The sequence below is a fragment of the Phoca vitulina genome, unplaced genomic scaffold (assembly GCF_004348235.1).
Source record: "Phoca vitulina isolate PV1807 unplaced genomic scaffold, GSC_HSeal_1.0 scaffold38, whole genome shotgun sequence".
In the NCBI taxonomy this organism is placed as follows: Eukaryota; Metazoa; Chordata; class Mammalia; order Carnivora; family Phocidae; genus Phoca; species Phoca vitulina.
The window spans coordinates 6,451,483-6,475,717 of record NW_022589741.1 but is presented as its reverse complement, the minus strand read 5'-3'; the positions used below and the strand labels follow the sequence as shown (position 1 = coordinate 6,475,717).

Sequence of the window (24,235 nt, the reverse complement as noted above, 5' to 3'; positions counted from 1 at the left end):
AAAAAAAAAAAAAAAAAGAAGGGGGGGGGAAAAACAGTCTTTCCTTAGATGACATGTAAAAACAAATCCCAAATAGATTCAAAAGCTATATATGGGGGCACGTGGGTGGCTCAGTACATTAAGCATTAGACTCTTGATTTCAGCTCAGGTCATGATCTCAGGGTAGTGAGATGGAGAAACTGCTTAAAATTCTCTTTCCCTCTGCCCCTCCCCACTTTCACTCACCTGTGTGCATGCACGCTTTTAAAAAAAAAAAAGCTATCTGTGAAAAATAAAACTTGAAAATTTTTAGAAGAAAACACATAAAATATGTTCATGGCACGCAGGCATGAAAGGATTAAGTAAAACATTAAAAAGACAAAATATAAAGTGATAAATCTACCTATGTTAGTTAAAACTTTTGAATGACAAAAGACATCATAAACAAAGTATAAAGATAAGACACAGCCTAGAAGAATACACTTGTAATACATAAAACCTACAGAGGATTAGGATACAGATTATAGAATATGTGTATGTATTTACACACCACTATAAATGAAAAATAAAAAGTCAAATAGACTCAAAAATAAGGCAGAAAATATAGACATGTAATTGCAGAAAAAAAATTAAACTTTTGAAAAGATGTTCAATGTATCTGGATTTCAGTAAAATGTAAATTTTTTTCAATGAGCATCAGGTGTTGACAAGGATGTAAGATATGTTACTAATTATGCATTGCCAGTAACCACTTAACTTATTAAAATCATTTTGAAGAGCAATCTTACAAAATCTAGTAAAATTCTACTACTAGGTGCTTACCCCAGAAATATATCAAGTATTTACTATTCATAATAATAAAAAAGTTGAAGAATGGCTAAACAGATTTTTTAAATACAATGAATTACTATGCGGCAGTTAAATATATTCTCTTCAATAAGTTTTAAAATATAACTCTAGTTTTTTAAAAAATCTAAGCACGCAAAACAATAGAAATGATAACTTATCAATATATATAAATGTAGTGGAAGTATATAAACTTGCATGAGAATGAGACACACCATTTTTGGGTAATTGTTCTGCCTCGTGAGTAGAGAAAAGAAAAAATTATGTTAGAAGTCTTTAATGATATCTGTAACATATTGTTTCTTTAAAAGGATGTAGAGAAAAATCTGATCTGAACAAACAAAGCAAAATAGTTAACATAATTTAATCCTGTGTGGTGGAGGGGAGCCCTTTTCTCTATGTTTGAAATAGTTCTTAGTACTAAAAACAGGTTTTGATAAACATAATGATTGGTTATATTAAACATGATAAACACCAGGAATCCAAAAGTCAGAATGGAAGCTAGGGATATTACAATAATCTGCTTCTAACTATGTGGTTAGGATATAGCCACAACGGTACGGTCCGTTCCTTACACACACCTTCCTCTCATCACAGAAGGTAACCGTCATCATCCTGAAATCCATGCTTATCATTTTTTTCTCTCTCTTATTATATAGCTTTATTGCATCTCCATGCATTCATAAAACATACATTCTTAAAATTCTAGCCATTTTAACCTTCTACAAAAAGTATTATTTTGCCATTAAGAAAGCTTCGACAGATTTCTGAAGACTGACATCATTCAGAATGTATTTTCTGGCCATATGGAATTAAACCAGCTTCAGTAATGAAAAGATACTCAGAAAAAATCCACTTGCATAAAAACTAAACAATATATTTAGAAATAAAATGTGATTCAAGGGAAAAAAATCAAAAAAGAAAACAGAAAACATTTTGAATTCGATGATGAAGATACAACATGTAAAACATCAATATTCATGGAACAGAGTTAAAGCAGTGCTTCCAGGGAAATTATTAGCTTTATACATCTATATTATAAAAGAAAGGCAGAAAATCAATCATTTAAGCTTCATCACACTAATCTTTTTTTAAAGATTTATTTATTTATATTAGAGAGAGAGTGAGTGAGTGGGGAAAGGGACAGTGGAAGAGAATAAGCAAGCAGACTCCATGCTGAGCACAGAGTCACATAGGTGCTCCTGCTATTCATTTTAAGATTAATGTAATGAAAGTGAGCCTGGGTGGCTCAGTCAGTTAAGCATCTGACTCTTGATTTCAGCTCAGGTCATGATCTCAGGGTTGTGGGATCAAGCCCCATGTGGGGCTCCAAACTGGGTGTGGAGGCTGCTTAAGATTCTCTCCCTCCCTCTCCTTCTGCCCCCCCCCCCCCACCCCCCCCCCCCCATCCTCCCCCTAAAAAAAAAAAAAAAAAAGAACAGTAAATCAAATCTATGCAAAGTAGAAGAAAGCAAATAACATAAGAGAAATTAATGAATTAGAAAACAGGAGACTCAAATGTTTTCTTATAGCTAAAATTGATAAACTACCAATTCTGATCAAGAAAAAGAGAGGGAAAACACAAATTACCATTAACAGATATGAAAGACGAACACGACTTCAGATTTTTCAGACATCAAAAAAATAATCAGAATATTATGAACAACTTTACACCAAAAATTAGGCTACCTTTAGTAAAAGAGAAATTCCTCAAAACACAGAAGTTACCAAAGCCAAGAGAAAAATAAAGAGAAAACTTTAATAGTTTTGTAGTTTATTTAAGAAATTTGACCGTTTATTTAAAACCTATCCACAAAGAAAACCCCAGGACCAAAGGGCTTCTCTGGTGAATTCTTCCAACTATTTCAAAGGCATAATCTTCAAGAAAATAGAAAAGCAACAATAAAAACTTGAGGAAAAAATACAGGAAAACATTTTCATGACCTTGAGGTAGTCAGAGATTTCTTAGGATGCCCAAAAAAGTGCTAATTATAAAAGAAAGTTTTGATAAACCAGACTTCACTAAAATTAAGATGTCCCATTCATCACAAGACACCATGTAGAGAGTGAAAAGGTAATTCACAGATGGGAGAAGATAACTGTAATTCATATATCCAAAAAAGGGGGGCTTAAATTTAGAATATATAAGAAACTCTTATAAGCCAGAAAGACAAAAATACTGGAAACCCAATAGAAAAAATAGGCAAAAAAGTTGAACAGACATTTTACAAAAAAAAAAAAAAAAAAGATATTTGAAAGATCAATTAACAAAAGAAATAGATGGACATTTAACCAAAGAAGAAATACAGATGGCAAATAAGCGTACGAAAAGGTGTTAAATATCATTAGCCATTAGGGACATGCAAATTAAAACTACAATGTGATATCATTATGCACCTACAAAATGGCAAAAGTTAAAAAATAGTACCACCACCAAATGCTGGCAAGGACGTGGAGAAATCCATACACTGCTTGTGGGAATATAAAATAGTACAGGCACTCTGGAGAACAGTTTGGCAGACTTTTATAACACTAAATTCGCCATACATCCCAGCAATTGCACTCCTAGACATTTATGCAAAAGAAGTGGAAACTTATATTCACCCATACTTGTTCACAAATGTTCACAGCGGCTTCATTTATAAGCACCCCCAATAGAAAACAACACAGATGTTCCTCGGTGGGTTAATGGTTAAAAACAAAACAAACAAACAAAACCCCCCGAAACTCTAATACCTACATACCACCAAATATTACTGAGCAATGCAAAAGAATGAACTCAGAGCGAGAAAAACACCAAGTTTCCCCTCAAAGGCCCTCAGTTCCCACAAATATTATACAAAAGATCACCAGACAGATGACCCCTTTATGAGATGGATCAAGAGAGCTATGGGGACAGATTGGAAACAACAGATAAAAAGAATGAGTATGTTGGCAAAAAGGCAAACACTATGAAGTTTGAAGAATCAATACATCTCCTTTAATACACTTTCAGCAGCAATAGGGACACTTTGAAGCAAGGACAAGAGCATCAGACTCTAGTACTTGATATTCACACAATATAAATACATTAATCTTGTCACTCTTGTCATTATGAGTTCTGCCCTCCCCCTCAGCCCTGCCTTCAGTGAGCATACCCTTCCTTAATAGAAGAGTGGGGAGATATCCTTTGTTCATGAAGAAAGTGACTGTAGATATTGATCTTCTTGAGAAAATATTAAACCAACAGGGTTTTTCATATTCATATGTTGACAAGCAGGCATGTTTTATTCATTACCTCATGTTTCAGAATTGGGCTTTTTGCATTAAAGGAAAACTCAAGAAGAAAAATAAATCAATTCTCTAACACGACCCTGAAAATTCCACCCCAAACTGAACTGAGATTTGTTAGCCATCAAACTCAACATAAAACTTGAAAATGAGATACAAGTTTGAGTCCTTTAAGACGGTAAAACAGCAGATGTCCATTTCTCATCATTCATCCCTAAAAGTGATAACTAATGGAAGAGACACTCCTACGGTCACAGCTGCCAGGACAGAACATATTTCCCAGTTTTCTTTATTCTACCCCAACCCCAGGGACCCCCTAGAAGTCTAGATAGAAGCAATTATACATCTCAGGATGTTAGCATTGAAAGAGAGTCTGGAAATCATTAGTTCCACAATGACTATAAAAGGCAATTAAGGTATAGTACCGGTCATTCAGGAATTTACAAAATTAAGGACACAAGACACCCACATGTAAAAAGGCTTCTATTATCTTAATGCACACTAATTCAGAGTCCACTTGAAATTTAGACAGAAGTCATCAACTGCAGGCTTCACATTATAGACACAGAAAAGCCATTAGCAAGGTCACTGCAGAGACAAGCCTAGGCAGAGCCATGCCCCAACCATCTCAAAGAAGTGACACAAAACTAGGAGGTACACTGAGCCATTTCATCTTCTTCCTTAGCTTTGTGACCTTCCAGATCACTCTCCTCTTCACTCCAAGGACCCCTATAAATCATGTGTTCAGACCCTTCCCTGAATGATGCTGACTTTTCACCAGGAGAACTCTTTACAATGCCTTTCCAAAAACATGCCTCCCATCTGATGGGGGTGAGATGTGGTAGCAAGATGTCACTCGCTCTCTGTAATATTAGTGACTAGCTCCTTCTGAGCTTCTGACAACTCATGGGTTTGTCAATCCCCCTCCTAATCTGCATGGTTTCTGAGTTTACCCTGATGAGGTTAGGCATGTCCAAACCACACGCCAACTTAGCCATTCTAGTTGAGCCTTAGGGGTTTCCCTAATTCTGATCTGCATACCAGGACCCCATCTGGTTTGTGATTTTCACTTTCCTGGTGTTTCCAGAGACAGAATACACACATAAGGACCCTGAAATCAGAGGAGCTTCTAAGGGCACAGAAGCCCAGCTCTAGGGGAGAGCACTTACTGCATCTTCCAACGCAGGGCATCCTGAAAGCTGGGAAGTTCCTCACCACAAACCCATGCTGAAGTCTCCTTCCCCATGAACACATCTCGTGAGGCAGGTTCTCAGGCTTAAATGTTGGTTCCACCACTTACAAAATGTTGTTTCCTTTGAGCATGTTGTTAACCAGTCTGTGCCTCAGTTTCTTATCTACAATAAAAACAATAACAACAATGAGTTCTACCTCCTTGGGTTGTATTGACCTAGTTATACACTATACCATGCAGGTAAAAGCAGGTGCTCAAGGCTCAGTAAGTAGTAAGTCGATGCTCTTTTTTACTGAGACCAGCAGGAATTAGTGTGTAACCCCCTATTCTCTGGAGAAGGAAGAAAGGGACCATTAGGGACTGCCCTTCCTCCTTTCCTTTACTTACTCAAACTCTTCCCCTCTGCTCTTTCCCTCCCGTTACCCCTTCTCCACCAGGCCTCCCCCTCCCAGGACCCCCCAGTGTTAGCTTCCTAACCTGGCCCTTGTTCCCATATAGTGTTCTCAACAACTGCCTTGTTTGCTAGTGCTTATTCTCCTTCCCCCCCCCCCCCCGAGGCCCCCAGGAGCCAAGGCTGGTGATATTCCTGAGCCAACAATGACTAGCATAAGCCTGGGCAGAGAGAAGGTGTTTTTTAAATTCTTATTGACTATGCCACCACTTCTTAAATTATATACAGAGACTTTAATACATGGCAATGTCAGTTACTCTAGCTGGGACAGGAATGGCCTCAGATAAATGAGTGTTGTTTCCAAAGGCAGAATCAAGAGAAACTAAGCAAGCAAGTCGTCAGTGGCTCTGGACGAGTCCCTCAAGAAGCAGGAGAAAGTGGTACCAAAGACTCATCTGACTATGCTGCTGCTGGATCTGAGGACGGAGGAGTGAAAGAAAGAGACCTACTACGTGTCATTTATTCACTTGGTGAATATTTACTGGGCACCCACCCTACGTCAGACCCTGTGCCTGGTGCTGGAAATACGGCAATCCCGATAGAGCACCGTCCTTGTGGCAAGTTACAATCCGAGAGACAGATGAATGTTAAACCAGAAATTACACACGTCTTTATCAACAGAGAGGACAAGTCTGGCTGGATCCCGTGACAGTGAAATAAGAATGACGAGGCTGAGCGAGAAAGTTATGCAGGTGGGCGAGTTTGGACAGCCTACGGTTAGAAGCAGTCTCTGGAGTAACACAGGACCCAGCTTCAAGTGTTGGCTCTGCTCCTTAAGAGGCACAGAATTCAGGGGTTCAGAACATGCCACCCCACAATATGCCACTTTGCCATACTGATTATTTTGGGCTGAAGCCAAGTCTTAGTCAAGTCAGCAGGTGCAGGAAGCGCTCTGTGAATTAACGCCTTTCCATCTAAAAGCAGCTCATAAAATTTCCTGTGAGAAAGGTGCCCTGCCCGTACCAGGAAGGGAAGGATCTCCTTATCACCAGAGACCGGGAGCCAATGTCGGAATGGATGTGTACGGACAAACCTACAAAAATAATTTATCTTCCATTAGCTTACCCCATATATTTCCCAGCCACTGGCCCCTAGCCCAAGCCCCTCTGTTTTGTCACATGCCCACAATTTATTGTCCTCTGTGTAAAAAGATTATAAACTTTTGAGGCTAACAGCTTCTTCCGGCCTTTATTTTCCTTCTGACGAGTCCCATATACACGTGAAAATATTAAATAAATGTGTATGTTTTCTCCTGTTAATCTATCTTCTATCAGTTTAATTCTTAAGCCAGCACAGAACCTAAGAGGGTCCAAGGAAGTTTTCCTCCTTTATGCCTTTTCCAGGGTACCCATGTGGGTAGGACGAGAACAATAGCCCCTACATCTGGATTTCATAAGCATTTGATGAGGTAACCTATGTAGAGCACTGAACACTCAATAAAGGTTAGTTGTTATCTTACTATTTTATTTTTATTGACAGAGTCAGCACTTCTGTCCAGATTTCTTGACAGCAAATCCAGTCCTTTTATCTCTGTACCCCACTGCCTCAATATCATTTCATCTTTCCTTTCTGACCAAAAAAAGCGTCCTGGAAAGTAGGTCAGATTCGCGTTCTTGCTACCGTAGCTTTTAAATGGAGAAGGGGGCACGGGAAGCTTTCTAGCAGCTCCAAGTGCCCACAGAGGCTTCCAAACAAGATGACAAAATATTTCCCTGAGGGTTTATTTAATTTTGTCCCCAGGCTTGTTCACAATTCTGACCATCTGGTCCTGGAGGCTTCTCTATTTTTAATATTTCTACTTTGAGTGTTTTGCTTTTTTAACCTATTCTAGGATTAGTCGCCCCCTTTCAACCACCCCCACTCTCTTCACCAACCCCTGATTTATTTTCCTTGAGCAGATTCCTCAGAACAAATTTACTGTAGCCTATAAGTGTGATAAACTCAGACCTGAAAGACAGAGGCATCTCCAGCCACTCACAAAGGTCACAACACAACTGATTTTGCACTTGACACGGGTCTGGTATTGTTTGACAAGACCGCTGCAAGGGTACACGTGACAAACATGAATAGCATTTCAGGGAGGAAAGTTTTCCCTATCTAGACATGAAGTCATGCCCCTAAAAAAAAAATCTTGTCATTGCCAGTCAGATAGTTCTTCTAAAGGGAAACTCAGTGTGAGCTGTCCATTCGGGGTCCCTCTGGGTCATGTGTTGACTCAGCTAACAGATACCATATGATCCAAGGATGCATCAGAAGACTGCCGGCTCCAGAACAGTCCCTCTACTAGCTAGGGCTGCCGGAACCCCCACCGTCAGTCTCATCATTGCAGCCTGGGGCATTATCTCTAGAAAATCCATTTCTTGAAGAATAACAAGTTCAACAACCTCAAATCAGGTCAGCTTTTCCTGGCTCATCCACTCACCTAGCTAGAAGTAGGGCTCCAAACAACTAGTCCACAAGACCAATATGATTTAATGAGGGAGAGATGGAAAGAAAGGATTCCCTTCCCCTGGGACCTCCCAGCACTCTGTGCTCACCTCCACTAACTCATCTCATTACAGTGACAGTGTGTCTACTCAGCTGACTCCGTTGGTGGTCCATGAACTCTCCATACCCACAGATGGGGTTTTAACAAACGTTTGAAAAACCTCAAATTTCAGAGGACACTGTGAAGACAAGGGAAGGGAAGGACCGTATGGAGACTGGAAATCTTGATGATGAAGGATCAAATGGAATATAAAAGGTTACCTATAAACAAAATATTTAAGGATCAAAGTATGTGTAACATCACCTCCGTCACAATGATCATAGGACATCCTTTTACTAAATGGCTTATTTTTTCCTTCTTTCTTTCTTTCTGAATATTTTAAAAGAACTTTAAGTCTTTTTTTTTAATGGATATCTTAACGGCAAGGTTGGCAATAAGCAGAGTAGACATTATTCCCATTTTGCCAATAGTGAAACTAAGAATCTGAGAAGTAATAAAACTTGCTCAAGATCATGCAGGTGGTATATCGATTGAAAAGAATCTAGGTCTTCTGCCTTCTCATATGGTGCTCATTGCCTTGCTTACTCTTTTTTAAGAGGTGGGGGTGAGCAGACAATGGAAAAGTACAAAGAATTTGGAGCCAGAGACCTACACTCAAGTCTTGCCTCTGCCAATTGTCCATGATATTGGACAAACCATTTCATTTTCCAAAATGAAACAGCTTATTGTTTTTCTTGCTATTTGTATAAGATTTACATTTCCAGGACATAATTTTAAAGCTCACAATGCAAAATACATAGTAAAGCTTAATAAAATAGGACTTTAAAAAAAAAATCAAGGATGAGCCCTTAAAAAAGTAAGGGAAATCCTCAGGCATGGGGGGGGGGGGGGGGGGGGGGGAGAGAAAAAAAAAAAAAAAACAAGAAAGAAAAAAACCAAAGATGAAACTAAAAACCAGAGAAAGAAGCCAGTTTGTGAGCTCAAGCGACCACGGGTATTATGGCAGCGATGATGGGCAGCATGCCATGCTCAGGTACTAAGAATCTTGACGTTGAATGTACAAATGAATATGGTGGATGAGTCTCTGGGCTCCAGCAAGGTGCAGAGTTAAGATTCTCGAGTGAATGGAGAGGAGGTCAAGGTGAAGTAGGTCATCATGACAGGGAAATAGACAGGGAGGAAGATGAAGAGATTTGGGTGAAGATAAAAAAGATCAAAAGCAAAATGTCAGCCCACAGGAGAGGGAATGATGATGGAAGCATGAGCTAGAAAACAGGAAAAGAAGGAACCACCAGCTCAGGATGACCACACGAAATTTGTGTGTTGCTACGTGTGCTCTAGATAGGAAATTCAAAATCCCCTGCCCACGTACTGCATTGGTGATTGGATGCATACCACCTTCATGGTCAGAAATGCTTCAAACTGAGAAACAGCTGCTAGTGATACCCTTGGGTTAGAATGAAAAACTCCTTTGGGGAAACAATTCTAGGAAGCTATGTAAGATCTCCTCTGATAAGGCCCAGGTAAGATGAGCCCACAGAGCTATTAACCAGATAAGAAAACAATCTACCACGAGTGAGCCAGCAAACTCAGAAGCAACAGGAATAAGATTTCCCCAAACACCAGATGCTCTCAGATAATCCTTAAAAGAAGAATATTTAAAATAAATGAAGAGATCAAAACCATAAGGGGGAAAAAAAAAGGATGCTTTTCTTTTTTTTAAAATGCCCACACACATAAAATATAGAAAAGAAGAAAGCATAAAGTAAAATTAACGTGAATTCTTAACACCCAGACATCTCATTTGTAACCACAGGATTTTAATTTACAGAGATGACTAATGATGACATGGAGAAGTCAATATTATTGAAAGAAGAACTCGGGGCGCCTGGGTGGCTCAGTCGTTAAGCGTCTGCCTTCGGCTCAGGTCATGATCCCAGGGCCCTGGGATCGAGCCCCGCATCGGGCTCCTCGCTCTGCAGGAGGCCTGCTTCCCCCTCTCCCACTCCCCCTGCTTGTGTTCCCTCTCTCTCTGTATCTATCTCTGTCAAATGAATAAATAAAAAAAACTTAAAAAAAAAAAAAAATGAAAGAAGAACTCATTACTTACATTTCCCAAAGGGGCATGCCAAGCCAAGCGGGCCCACAAGAAAGCATCAGGTTTGGGTCAGGAGGTAGAAGTAGGAGTGAGTGGAAAGCCTAGGCCTGAGTTTTATTGGGATGTCTGTGGGAAAGGCAAGGAAGGGCGGAGTAAACATCTTAGGACTAGCCAGTTTGAATAATGTCAGTGGGCTGTAGGCTTTAGGGGCCGTCTCTAGCTGTCTAGCACCTAGCCTTGGGTTGATCTGGGACAGGGGAAATATTGGCTTGGTGTGTGTGAGTTTGATAAGTGTGTGGGGGAGGGTAGTTTGCCTGCAAATGAGATATGTGCTTCTAGATTGCTTATTATCTTTAGGAATTAGCTAGCCCTCCTGGGAAGGACAGCCTCTCCCCTCCCAGGGGCTGTAAGTCCCCTCAAGATGCCAAAACATCTTAAGATACAGAAAATGAAAAGAATGATTAACATACCAAAGGATTTTTTAACATACAATTTGATGTATCCTTCCAGATACATGAAAGCATACACATAAGCATGTGATAATCTATACATGTTCACAAGCACACAGACATAAAGGTTTTTTAACCAAAAAAACAATCACATTATACAATTTATTTTGTAGACTGCCTCCTTGACTTAACAATATGTCATGAAAGTTCTTCCATATCAATATCAAATTTAATTTCTTTTTTTTTAAAGATTTATTTATTTATTTTAGAGAGAGGGCACATGTGCACAAGTGCATGTGGGGTGGGGGGCAGAGGGACAGGGAGAGAGAGAATCTCAAGCAGACTCCCTGCTGAGAGCGGAGCCCAACTGGGGGCTCCATCTCAGGGCCCTGAGAGCATGACCCGAGCCGAAATCAACAGTCAGATACCTAACCAGCTGAGCCACCCAGGCTCACCTCAAATTTAATTTCTGAATGGTATTCTAATACATGGATACTCACACATTAAGCAATACATACATCAATTAACCAATCTTTTATTGGTGGATTTCTAACTTCCTATTTTCTTTAACGTAATGTTTTAATAATCACCCTATAATACCTTGTGTACTTATTTTCTTAAAATAAATGTCTTTAAGCAGAATAGCTAGATCAAAAGGTTTACAAATTCTCAAGGATTTTTACATATTGATAAATTGCCCTCCAAAAAGGTTGTAGTAACTTATGCTTATACTAGAAGTATATAAGCAGTTCCCATTTTCCTACACTTTTGTCAACACTCAATATTGCTTTTTCTAATTTTTGCTAATATAAGTGAAAATGGTATGTTCAATTTAGTGTATTTTTATTACTAATAAAATTATAATCATTTAAATATGTTTATGAATTATTTTTATGCTTTTGTGAATTTTTTTTATATCAACTTCGACAAGTAATTTAATCTGAGGTTCAATTTTCACAGCTGTAAAATGTCATTAATAGATCCCACATCTTAAGGTTGAAGTACAAATCAAGTCCACTAATGTCAAGGAAAACACTTTAAAGCCAAAATAACCGAGAGGATTCATTCATTCATTTAACAATTATTTAATGACCACCTATTAAGTACTGAACTCTGTGCTGCACTTAGAAGAATAGAAAAGAACATACTCCATGGCCCATCATACAGGTATACTGGTGGTTCTGAAACGATTTTGGCCTCTGTAGTGGGTACCTAGAAATTTTCAAAAGATGATGGGATACCTAAAGGAGAGAGCTATCTTGACGACTTCTCTGTCATGTTTCCCAGGCTGACCTTGTCAAGTACCTATTGCCACAGCGCACAGTAGCTCTGGACACTGATTTTGGGGGAAATGAAATCATCAATGAAATGCATTTGCTAAATGCATCAGCAAAAATGTTTTGTGTCCCGCCTTCCCCTCATTTTAATTATGGAACACTGTTAAAAACAATGATGTATTTCAGAAACACTTCTGGTTGCTGATCAGGCAGGAGCTATCAGAGAGAGCCCCTATCTCCTGGGAAATTATTATGCTAAAACAACAAAACAACAGCAATAACCCTGTAGCCTGCAGGCATTGTACTCAGAAAAGTCAAGAGCCCAGTGGAGGCTCAGTTCAATAATGGAGATTCCAAACACAGCAGTCAGAATGGGGGCAGGCTTCAGGGTTAGGTAATGGACCTCTCATTGTTTTCTAGTTCTCGGCTTATCTTTGTTACGCACTTGTGATTGGCCAGGCGGCTCTCTTGTGTGGGGTGTATTATTCCGTCACAGGTTTTAAAAGACTATTTGGAAGAAATGCACATAGCCATTACTTTAATCTCCTAGTAAATGGATATGTTCTCCCGCAATAGGAACAAGGCTGGAATTTTCACAGCTTCAGATTGGATTACATTTTCTAAATAATAATTCCTCCTTAGTCCCTTCTCTTTTGTGCTTTCGAGGATAAACTCAGAAGTTGAAGTAATGGATCAGAAGGAGCAGCGACGAGTGTAAATTAGTCTCCATTTTGTGATATATTCTCTTTCCTGCGGGAATGAAAACACCTTTGCAACCTCCGAGTAGCAATTCATGGCCGTTCCTCTGCCAAATGGACCTTTGAAAAAGTGTGCTTGCTCCCCAAGGGGATCTGCTCAGTTTTTATTTATCACCATAGTCGGCCTGGGACAGTCGAGCAGAATGTGCACACCAGCAGAAGGGCACCTAGAGTGTTACAGAAAGAGTGTGCTCAGGGGCCGGCGACTTGAGTTCAAGTCTCAGTTCTGCCAAGTACTAGCTGTGTGACCTCAGGAAACTCACTTTGAATTTCAGTTTTAAGATCCATTTTTTGAGCCTTCGGGTTATTCATCTGTGAAAGAGAATTCGGGAACTGAAAAGATTTCTAAATCCCCTTCGGTGTCTAAGAACTCTATATCCTCTGCTCTAGAAGGCACTCAGAGGCACTATAAGGCTTAGCCTTTTCAATCACTGATGAAACATGCAGACATTCAGTACCTATTTCTAGAACTCCTCCTGCGTGCCAGATACTATGTACTGTGCTGGAAAAACCAAGAGGAATAAAACAAAGCCCCAGCTTTCACACAAGTCACAGCTTAGACCAGCAGACGGGTCCAGAAGAAATTTCAACACGAAGACGTGAGGGCTGTGGAGAGACCCGTGTCATGTAACAGGGAATCCAAGTGTTGCAGGACTTCTAACTCACAAAAAAAAGGTGGCGGAGTTGGATTCTTGAAGGTTCAGAGAAGATGGTGTTGGAACCGAACTAGTCTTTATGGGCAGAAAATATTGCATTTGAGATGATAAATAAAGGATAAAATTTAACCACCACTTACCACCTTCCCTGTCACATTTGCAAAGTAACACACATGCAGTTAGGCTGAAATTTTAAAAATAAAAGGAAGGAAGGAAGGAAGGATGAAAACCCCTCACATAAATGGGTAAGGATAGGAAAGCTGCTCTGTGTGTCTTTTAAAATAGATCAGATTGACTTCTTGTATGAAAGGGCTCTGATATAATTAATCAATACTATTCTTTTAATAAATAGTTTTTGAACATGGGCCAGATTCTGTGAGGAAAACAAAGCTGAGCTTGACAAGAGGCGGAGGATGGAACCAGGTAACTGCTTCTGGTCCTGCCCCTAAGCGCTATGGTACTTTCCAGAAAGGGCTGAAATAATATAAGACGACTGATCCTCTCCTCAAAATCAATAAGTATATATAAAATAAAGGGAGTGGCCCAAGCCAATCTTGACACAAGTGCAAACATGGAAAATAATTACTACACGACGAAACGAGTCCGCTCAGTTTGCCCCAGGAGGACAGCGGATGAAACGCGACAGCAGATCAGTTATGGGCTTTGCTCCTCATTCCATTGCTCACATCATCTTGCTCAGAGAACTACCAGCTTGTTTTTTCTTGAAAAACTTCTCCCTTTTACCCCTCTGCGCCCCTTGGCGATACATGAGGGACACAAACCCGTGTCATTGGGGTGCTCGGACCTTGCTGGCTCTCCTTGTGGTTCCGAACCAGCTCAGACAGGAAAGCCCTCTTACCACTGGTAAGATTCCGGAGACCCGTCGCTCTTCAATCCTGCGCTACTCACGGTCTCTGGGGTACATGGTGCTTTGCTCTACTTTCTCTAGTGCCTCTTCTCCCAGCACTGTGAGCCAGTTTCTCAAAATATAGTTACTGACCACTTACTGCATAGGAGGGGCTACATGGGGCTTTTTTCTTCACAGATCTTTCCCCCAAGAACAAGGTAAAGAATACAAGCAGAAGCAGGGGTGTGCAGGTTAAAAAAAAAAAAGTTGATAGTGTTTGCTTATTTCTATGGTATAAATACTCACACAACGGCCTGTTTCACTCATCCGATGTGAGGTCACTGAAAGTAGAGCTGGGAAGAGATGAATGCAATGAGGCCTCACCGACTGGCACCAGCGCCCTTCGAAACACTACGTCCCAGACCAGCATGTGCTTTATAGACTCTCATGTGCCAAGGTGGACAAGCAAGAAAACTGTGAGTAGTAATACTTAGCAAACACTTACTGTGTACATGAGCAAGGTGCTAATTACTCTACATACGTCATCTCATTTAATTTTTAGCACTTTGAAGTAAGGGCTACTCTACCCAAGTTTCACTGAAAAGGTAATTGGGCCCAAAACATAATTAGGTAACTTGCTCAAATCCAATAGCTACTGAATAGTGAAACTGAGATGCAAATCCATGTGAGTCTATTGCTCATTTATGCTCTATTTTTAGCTTCTGTGTTCTAATGCCTCTCTTAGAAAACATGCTAGCTTGAGAGCATCAAAAGGGGTACTGAATAGACTTGGGATCAGAGAATCAAAGAAATGCTTTAAAAAGCAGTCACAGCTGAAACCCTGAAAATTAATGAGTTCTGTGGCAGAGACTCCTATGTCTGCTTCCTATAGGATACACGAATAGACTGGAGTTCCCATTTCCCTTGTAATTAGGATTAGTGCCATATATCCTTCAGGCCTGGTTCAGAGATTCTTCATTCTCTCCCTTTCCCCTGCACCACTGAAAGGGGGCATCTCCAAGGACCCAGAGGGCAGGGGAGCCATGGAGACAGAGGGAGCCAAGGTTTCCAGATGGCCATGAAGAAGGCTTAACAATCAGAAATACCATCACTGGACTGACTGTGAAGCAAATGAGAAATGCACTCTTACTGTGTTGAATCTCCTGAAGATTTGAATTTATATCTTTATGGCAGCCAGCAATACCTTGCCTACTGCAGAGAGTAATCCAAACAAAAAAGGCAGAGTGAGGAGAGGAACAGGGTTCTAAGCAGAAGAAACAGAGTGACCCAGAGGTTAGAACCATGTTTGAGGAACTGATGCAGACTCCAATATAAGAGGAACAAAGAAGTGAGATATAAAGTTTGAAAGGTAAATAGAGCTGTAACATTCAAGTCTTGAAACCATTTTGGGACTTCAATTTTATTTGAAGAGTATGAGAGATCCATTAAAGGGGTTCACAAAGTGGAATACCAGGACCAAATGCATGCATTAGGGAGCTCCCTCTGACTGCAGTAGGAGGGTGAATTACAGGGGGCCAAGACTGCACCCAGGGACGCAGGTGCACAGACTGGTGCAGTAGCCCAGGGAGAGCCTGATGATAGCCTGGCCTCAGAGGATGGCAGTGGAGATGGAGAAAAGTCAACAGATGGGAGAGTTACTTAAGAATTAGAGCCTCCAGGACGTAATCCCACAGACACCAGCTTCACTACGGAGACATAAGCCACAGCAGGAGCACTCTCGGCTCACCATCCCTTTTGCCATGACAGACTATTTCCAGAGACAGAATCAACAGCATGAACTAGCACCAGACATAATGCAGATTCTACACCTATCAGGATTTTCTTAGTTCTGAATAATAAAACCTAACTCCAGCTAGTTTATTAAAGGACACTGGGTCATTCACAGACTATTCTGGAAGGCCAGAGAAGCAGAATAAAAGGCTCTGCAGCCAGGAATAATAGCAAAATCACGCCACAAGGCTGTTTCATTGGAAACACCGCTGCCCCCACAGCTGGCCTGAGGCCCCACAACCACACCTCCACCACGGCAAGGCTGGGAACAGACTCCGCTGCTTCGGAAAAGCAGATGTGACTGCTGCCTTCCAAGCCACAGTGATCTTCCCTCAGGTGCCTTTTTCTTGGTAGCACTAGCTTCCAGCTTGAAGTTTGGGGAGGACACCCTGCCTGCTTGCAAGCACCGAGGCCACACACCAAAACCCTGGCTACAAGGGAAGGTAGGAAAACAATTATTTTTTGTCTTCTATACTGACAGGCATTGAAGATACCGGATGGTCAAAAAGAACGAGAGGGGTTCACCTGTCGAGGTGACCTTCCAGGAACAATTAGATCGGAAGTCTTCATTGTATTAACAGGGCCAGAAACCCAGAATGGTCAAACATGAACTGAATTTACCTCAAAACAATCAAGAAATAAGAAGAGATAACCAATATCAAGACAAATCCACTCAGAGTCTTCAAAATACAGGCTCTGCCTTTATCTAATAAATGCATTCTTCACACTATTTTTAAAGTAAATCAATAGAAAATCTAACAAGATTGACTACCAAAAGCCATCCTATGAAGAATCCTTACACAAAGCAAACAATTACCCCTTACAATGTTTCTAACCTTGTTGATTATATTGGTTTACTCAAAGTAGGATGCAAGTATTCAATAAACAAAGCAGACTGAAAGGGATAGTGGTTATTAATGATGCAAGGAATATCTGGTGAAGGATAATGTGTCTGTGGCTGAAAGCTATGACCCAGTTCTGTAAGAAGAAGTCACATGAGGCCCCTCTCAAAGGGCAAAGGGTCACACAGGCCCCTGAAAATGTAACTGTTGGAAAAGAGAAAATCCTATTGTAACTGTGTAGCCATGAATTAATTCCCAATTTACTGAACCATTCAACATCTAAGCCATGTATCACTTTAGAGCCCCCTTCATATACAAAATCCTGGGCCAGGAAGACACGAATGGGAAGAGAAACAACATAGTCCTTGCCCTTAAGGAACCTACACTCTAGTGGACGAGTCCTTATATATAGACAACAATTATAACACAGGGACTAAAGGACCCAATAGCTATGATAGAGATCACAGTGGTATTCTGGGTCCAGAAGAAGCAAGGGGTGAACAGAGTTGGCTAGAAGGTGACAGTGACATCTGAGCTGGGCTTGAAAGATGAGACTGCATAGAAGAGGCTGAGAGGTCACTCCAGTGCCAACATGCAAAGCTGCACAAGTCCAGGTCCTGGCTGGCAATGACCAAGAGGGCTGGATCTACAGCACCGGGGACTCGGCAGGAGGGGTGGGCGGGCCATGGGTCTGGAAAGGTAGGCAGAGACCAGATGGTTGAAGACCAAGAGGAGGGTGACGCTCAACCCGGGGCACATCTGAGGGCAGAGCTGTGATGCTGGGAACACAGGGGTAAAATGTCCCAGCTTCTGGGCAAATGGCGATGCATGGCCGTCAGTACCACACCATGGATCTTCTTCTCTTAACCAGGGGAGTCAGCTGATATTTTCTAATGCAGCAGTGCTGTGGGTCATGGCTGTGCGTGGGATTGGCCGCTGAGCGGCAGTGGGGCATACAGCCCGGAGGGAAGCTGTGAGGGGCCACTGTGATGGTTTAGTTGAAGAGTGAGACCCTGCTGCAGAAGCAATGAGGACAGGATTAGAGAAGGAGACCCAGAGGAGGTACCGCACAGGGATGGATTTGCAACCAGCTGGCTTGGTGTGCTCACATACATGACCATACACAGGCTAGGACACACACAATTGCAGAGTAGGGTCGAGGGAGGAGATGACTTCCACAGTCTGAACGCGCTAATGATGGACTTTTAATCTACTCACAGGGGAGTCTATCCTTAGCCACTTGCCTCTAAAACATAAGCCAAAGTGTCATATTTAACAATACAAAGCTCTCCATATCGTCCAAATCAGGAGTCAGCCAGCAGGATTTCCTGCCCAAAAGTATCTTTCTCACCTGCCAGTCATCAATACTTGAAATGCCCCATTTATGATTAATTCCTTTGGATCTTAGAGATTGCTTTTAGCTTCAGCTGTTCTCAGCTATAATTCAAATGCCCTTGGAAGGGAAGATTCCTTAAACTCTTATCAGCCCTATTCAATGTACACCTCTCTTACCTTCCTTAGTTTCTTCCTTGGTATCCATACAGATGTCTTTATTCTTCTTTGTTCTCCCTTCCTGGTTTCTAATCTTCCTGGGGGCAGAGACCATGTCTTATTTACCTTTTGGGTCTCGGCAACTAACACTGTGCCTTGTCTAATGCACAGTAAACGTTAAATGCCAGTTTTACCGCTCGAGAGCTGTAAAATCTTAGACAAACTCACTGAGTGAGTTCCCCTATCTCTAACCACCTATGAAATGAGAGCATTATAATCTAACTCCCAAGCTTTTGAGAGACTTGTATGGGAACATCCTGGAACATAATCTATGAATCATGGGCAAATAGGAATCAGTATTCATATGAAACTACCATGGTTCCAGGCGACTGAGTGAGTAGATGGAAGAACAAAAGCACACAGCTCCTTCATGAAGCAGCCATGGGAGAAGGGCCTGAAGCTCGGTAGGGGGCCACAGAGGATGGGAGCCAGGATGAAACACAGGCTGGTATCACAGGGTCATATATTTATCTTCCTTTGATGCCTAGACAAAGAGGAAATGTCACACTACCCTGCCTCCAGAGCCGTCCTCGGGGGGAGGACACTGGGACTTTGAAGCCATTAGATCCCAGCTTCCCAGATAATCTCTGCGTCCCTGGGCCGCCTCGTCCACAACTTTTCCTTGTCAGGATTTACTATTGATGTGTCAGCTGCGTGGCCCAATTGCGATGTTATTTTCATTTGCTGGGTTTTAGTTGTTTATCCAGGTTTCTTCATCTGCCTCTCTTTGAATTTGTTATCTAAATATATATCTGCTGAGCTTGAATTATTTTTACTTCTTCTCCTTCTAGCTCCCTGGCCAATTTTGAAAGCTGCCTCTCTAAACAGTCAATTTACAAGTGGGTGATTTGGAACATCTTTAAGCAAAGCTCGGTCTCATTATTTTTATAAACCCCCCTCCTTCCTTTCCGCTCTCCTCCCCAAGAAACACCAACTCCATAAAAATCACGCACAGTGTAAGGGGCCGGAAGACATAACGAAGCAAACCACGGAAAATGCGGTTGGTAGAACTATTCACAGGAGCAGATGATATGTTGGAAGAAAAGGATGCTGGCACCAGGGATGTCTCTTGGGGCGGGCAGTGCCCGCCTCTGAAAAAAAAATAAATGCAATAGAACAGTGACTTAAGAGCAGTGGCCTTTGGAGGAACATTCAGAGTTTGCGGACAGTGAAGCCCTGGGAGACAAAATGTCAACATAGAGAAGATGCTTCAGTCATCACACTGTCTACACTGCATGCTCCCCCACCCCCCCAGAGGAGAGACCATGCTGTTCCCCAGTGCCAGCACCCTTCTTTAAGAGTATCTGTAAGCTCAGACGAGGCTGCAAGGATGGCCACACTGAAGCTTAAGTTAGCTCTCAGGCCATCTGTTAGCATTTATCTGGGTCAGTGATACTTAAGAATTTAACAAGTTAGAAGGAAAATTGTCTAGCTTAATTTGGGATGTTCCCCACTTTTTCCTGTTAGAGAATCATCTGTAACCCATTTTAAGTGTGTGTGCCCAAATCCTGGATTAAGGGTCCCTGGCAATCTATTCAAGTTTAAGAATTAGCTTCCTTAGGGACATAAAATAGTTTTGTTTCATTTTTTTTTAATCTAATTGTCCAGAAATCCACAAAAACTCCATTTGCTATTGCACTGGGGAAACTAGACCACAACAAAATATAATATTTCCAGAAGAAAACATTTGGATCTAAAATAAGGGATCAGGAAGAACAAGCCAGCAAAATGAAGACAAAAATCTGTCTCTGAAAGAGCCACCCACACGGAGAGCAGTGAATAGGCACAGGCCCTGGATGTGGATGTAGGGCTGATAACTAGCAAGTTATGCAGATCTGCATGACAGCACAAGCCTGTCTCCACAACAGTGAGGTTCACCCAGCCTTTCAACTTGAGTTTGACTCGGAAGGGGGTTTGTCTAAGTGGGTGAAAAACTGCCCAAACCATGCACAGTTATTAACCAACCAAAGGAATTCACTTCCAGAAGTACAAGAGCAGAATTTAAAATCCTAGCTTTGTTCTTTTATAATAATGGGGTTGGGAGGAGGAGGAGGAAGAAGAGTAGGGGAGAGAAAGAGAGAGAGAGAGAAAGAGAAGGTGAGAAGGAGGGAGGGAGAGTCCTAGCATTAAATCCCAGCTCTGTGACACTCTGCAAGTTCCTAAACCTCCTTGAACCCCAGTTTCTTTGTTTTTTTAAAAAAGGAAAATGAGACCTTTGCTGCAAAACACTGGCAGGATTAAGTGTGAGCTGGTATTTGTAAAGTACCTGGCACACAGAATAAGGGCAATGGGGGCTGATGATGGTAATGATGATGGATGACAGCTACAACCCTGATGGAGGGGAACAGGGAAAGAGAAGGTGGGGGAGACAGGGAAAGAGAAGGTGGGGGAAGACGGGGAAGGAAAATAGATCTAACTCTTTAGAAAGAGGGGGAGTAGCAATCTCTATAAAAGTCAAAGTTATCTAAAGAGAAAAAGCAAGATAGAAAGACAGAATTCAGTGTAAACAGAGGCTTCTTTTTAATTCAATTTTCTTCTACCTCACGGAAAAAGATTTTTAAATGCCCAAATGAGATAGATGAATACGTTACATGTTGAAAGATATGCTTCCAATTCTTGAGAATGCCCCAAAACATAGAGTTCTTTATTTTTTTTAATTGCAAGTTGCTCTATTTTATGAATCCTCAAATGCCTTGCATTCAATTCAGTTCCAAAACCAGTTGACAAAGTCACACTATGTGTCGGGCATTGTACTAAGCTCCATGCATCCAAAAGTCTATAGAAAACAGAAAACAGGAGTCTATAACTTGGATGGGGAAAAACAGATTGATAGACCACTGAAAAGGATGCCATGTGGTGATGCCACAAAATTAGTACCTGAAAAATGCAATTGGAGCACAGATAAGATAGCATTTAACCGACTGGTGGATATGGAACTCTTCACTGAGAAAGTAACATCTGCACTGGGCCTGGAGTGTGGACTGAAGGGAGTGGGCAAAGCGGAGAGGGGGAAACCCACCAAGGAGAGGGAACAGAGAGACCAAGATAGCAAAGTGGATGTTGATCAGATCTGTATCTTATTTTTTAAATATTTTATTTATTTGTCAGAGAGAGACTAAGCAAGCAGGGGGAGTGGCAGGCAGAGGAAGAAGCAAACTCCCCACTGAGCAGGGAGCCCAATATGGGACTCGATCCCAGGACCCTGAGATCATGACCTAAGGCAAAGGCAGACACTTAACCAACTGAGCCACCCAGGCATCCTGATCAGGCCTGTTATTTTAGAATGATAACCCTGGAGGTAGTGTAGAGTGGAACAATGCTGGGGGTACCAGAAGGCAGCAAACCAACTAACAGCACCCGCAATATTTCAGGTGAGAAACAAAAGAGCCAAACTGTCAGTGGTAGAAGTTTCTGTATAAATCCAAACAAAAATGGTAAAAAATGTATCACCCAAAGAATGGTATGACTCCCCAAATTACTAGCCATTTAGTCATCAAATCCATGAACTAAATTTCAGACCAAGCTTTTTTTTTTTTAAGTTTTATTTATTTATTTGAGAGAGAGAGAGAGAGCACAAGCAGGAGACGCAGAGGGAGAGGGAGAGAGAATCTCAAGCAGACTCCACTGTGAGCCCAATGCAGGGCTCAATCTCACAACCCTGAGATCATGACCTGAGCCAAAACCAAGAGTCTTAACCAACTGTACCACCCAGGTTCCCTGAGACCAAACTTTTTTTCTATTATTTTCTCCATCTCTGCATCCATGTTGGGGTCCCCTATTCAATACCCTATTATTATTATATCAATACCCCATGTGCTGTCCTATGGGTGCTTGGAAAGTCCATACACAGGAAACCCCCAAGCTTTAGACTTTCCTGCTCTGGAATTCTTGAAAAATTTTTGAAAAACTTGAACAACTTCTCTACCTAGGTACCCATACTCTTATCCTTCTAAGGAAAATTGGCTGGTTCAAATATTTCCATACGGCAATCTTCATGGGCATTTGTGGTATTTTAGCAATTGCCTTCTGGAAACATGCATTGGCCTGAAAAATGACTCCAGGGCTGGAATTTTCAGCATGTTGATATGTCACAGTCAGGGCAAGAGAAGGGAAAATGGATAATTTGAAGCTGAGAGCCACATTAGCACCCCTCAGATAATCACACTTCCCAGTGCTTTCCTGATTCACAGCTATGTGTAAGCAGCTGCTGTAGGAAAAAGAATCTATCATTGATTCTAAACACACACACAAAAAGGGATATAAAGGGTAAAGATTATTTTTTTGCCTATTTAAATGTATGTTCACAAGTCCCATATGGGGAAGGGAAGACTGGGTGTGCTTGATGTGCTGCATGATTTACAGTGTGTCTTATTTTTTCCCCTGCCGTGACGACTAAGGCGTTACTACAGCCTACTGAGTTTGGGGTGGGGGTACTCGGTGAAACCATGATTGTAAACGTAGTGTTCACGAAAAGTCTGGCAATTTCGTAAGTGCAGAGTCATTGTGATGCCAAAGCCAATGCTGCCACGTGGAGTGGCAGATCCGAGAAGCACGGTGAGGGTGCAACCCTCCATTCAGCATTCCTGAAAACATACACTGAGCTCCCACAAGATGCAAGACAACAAGAGGCGTACCCAAATGCATAACCCTCAGTTCTCCCCCTCAGAGGACTTCAAACCTATTAAAGAGCCCAGGAAATACAGGGATAAAGTAGAAATTCACAAAGTAGGCATCTCAATATAGTGGGAAGAGTGCTAGGGCAGTAATAAAGAAACCTGGATTCAAGTTTGATATTTATTTGCTGTGTGACCTCTTGGACAACTCATTAAGTCTCTTTTCTCATCTGTAAGAGAGTCCAAATACATCAAGGATGGAAACAGATTCCAAGTTGAGTGCCAACTCTAACCAATCAATAGTGACTTCCTAGAGCAATGTGATGATATGGATTCTAACATACACCTGGGTTCAGTGGGAAAAGTGCCATTTTTGATTAGCAATGACTACAATGAGTTTGAAAGGGAGACTGTTAGAGAGGGAGAGCCATATACATGCCATCCCCTTGACTAGATCACCATAAGTTGGAAGGGGCTGGTTCACATTCAATCTGCTCACACAAACTTACTGAATACTTTCAATATGGCTGATGCTGTGCCACAGACTGAGACGCCTTTAAGTCTATGATACAGGCTTTGCAATCAAAGAGCTCATAATATATGATAAATACAGACCCATGTCCATCTACAATGCCATGTGATTAAGTGCTGTATTATATGAGTAAATACAAAGGATTACATGAACATAAAAGCGAGAGCATGCTGTTCTGGGGAGTGATATTCAGGACTGACCTGGAAGGATGATAAGGAGATTCTAAGCAGAAAGTCCCACGTTTGAATGCTTATCATATTCAGGAAACAACAGAGTCCAGGGTAGGTAGACTATCAGGTGTTTGGTCAAGAGTAGTAAGAAATCAAGCAGGGAAGTTAAATTGGGCCAGTTTGGTGTATGCCTTGTAGGACAGAGTAACAAGTTTGAATTTATCTTGCAGGCAACAAGGATTTACAAAAGATGGTTAAAGTAAGAGTTACATACATGAGTTTGTGTTTTAGAATCATCCTTCCAGTGCCAGAGTGAAGGTCACCTAGATGTGGTCAAAGTTCCACAACAGAATTCTGCAAAAGCCTACATGAGAGAGGGACCAGATTAAAGCCAGGGGATGCAGTAAGTCTCTGTGGGAAAGACA

The 24,235-nt window shown here is 41.4% G+C and overlaps 1 long non-coding RNA gene across 1 annotated transcript in view; it reads right to left on the bottom strand.

Moving 5' to 3' along the window:
• LOC116646906 overlaps positions 1-24,235 on the bottom strand; it is a 618,727-nt gene that overhangs the window by 355,913 nt on the left and 238,579 nt on the right. The window contains exon 4 of the long non-coding RNA XR_004302238.1: positions 5,265-5,450. This is a non-coding gene — a long non-coding RNA (uncharacterized LOC116646906). The remainder of the gene's footprint in view (positions 1-5,264; positions 5,451-24,235) is intronic.